Source organism: Mustela lutreola, chromosome 3 (assembly GCF_030435805.1).
Source record: "Mustela lutreola isolate mMusLut2 chromosome 3, mMusLut2.pri, whole genome shotgun sequence".
NCBI lineage: Eukaryota > Metazoa > Chordata > Mammalia > Carnivora > Mustelidae > Mustela > Mustela lutreola.
In genome coordinates, this window is record NC_081292.1 from 197411863 (window position 1) to 197413069 (window position 1207).

The window sequence follows — 1207 nt, forward strand, 5'->3', positions numbered from 1 at the left end:
ATCTATCAGAATTGCTGGGTCATGGTTACTTTAACACTGTGAGGAATTGCCAGAATATTTTCCAAAGCCTTTGATTTTTTTTTTTAACTTTTAGAATCTGTTTATTTTCTGTTAACCTTTTATCCCCTTTGTTTGCTGTGAAAGAGCACTTAAGACCACTGAGTGGTGGGGCACCAGGGTGGCTCAGTGGGTTAAGCCTCTGCCTTCGGCTCAGGTCATGATCTCAGGGTCCTGGGATGGAGCCCTGCATCCAGCCCTGCATTGGGCTCTCTGCTCAGCAGGGAGCCTGCTTCCCCGCCTCTCTGCCTGCTTGTGATCTCTGTCTGTCAAATAACTAAATAAAATCTTAAAAAAAAAAAAAGACTACTCAGTGGTTGTTCCTACCCATCCAGTGGCCGGAGCAGTGGGAGCTGCGGACCAGTCTTCAGTGGCTGGCTGAGGTCTCCAGTCCCCGGGAGGGAGCTGCTGACTAGGCACGGAGGGCCCCTGCTCGCTTTCAGACCAGTCTGCGGCCTCAGGCAGAGTAGCAGTGAATCCAGGAGCTGGAGCAGTCCATTCACCCTGAAATTCTTCCTTGGTCATAGTCGTTTCAGCAGGCCCGCTTATCCTTTTCAATCTCCTCAGGCACAGACTCCCACGGGTGATCATGGGAAATGGTGCCACGCATGCGCAGAACTTCCCAGTCATTATCTACGGCACAAGACGCACTGAGTGAGCTCCCTTGTTGCAAGGGATGGCAATGTCCTTATAGCTCAGGGGAGAGAGTCCGTGTGACAGAGTGGTGGTAGGAAGGTTGACATTAGATGCCTCTGAGAGAGGCTGGTGATCAGCCCTGGGATCAGTAACCACTCGAAGTCTGGGCTTCCAGAAGGCTGCCTGGATCTGGTTAGTGAAGCTTCCAGCTATAGGAGTGGTTCCAGCAGCAGCAGCAGCAGCAGCAAACTTAAGCATAGCTCAAAGGCTAGTGTTCTTGGATGATATGATCCTGACATCAGCTGACTTTTCAATGGCAACAATGGCAAGAGCTGCCAGCAGAAGCTCCTCCCAGGTTCTCTTCAGGTGTATATGTAGATACCATCATTTTTCCTTTTGTAGATGTCTGTTGCATTTGGAAGTCAAGGTTGGTTGCCCCTAAGTGGGTTTCTGCTGTAAAAAATTTGAGGACATTCTCCTCCTTCATTTGTAGGACATCAATGTCTCTGGACAT

The 1207-nt window shown here is 49.7% G+C and overlaps 1 pseudogene; it reads right to left on the reverse strand.

Annotated features, from left to right (window-relative positions):
- Window positions 1-363: 363 nt before the first annotated feature.
- LOC131828209 (small ribosomal subunit protein uS2B-like) lies at window positions 364-1207 on the reverse strand (annotated as a pseudogene).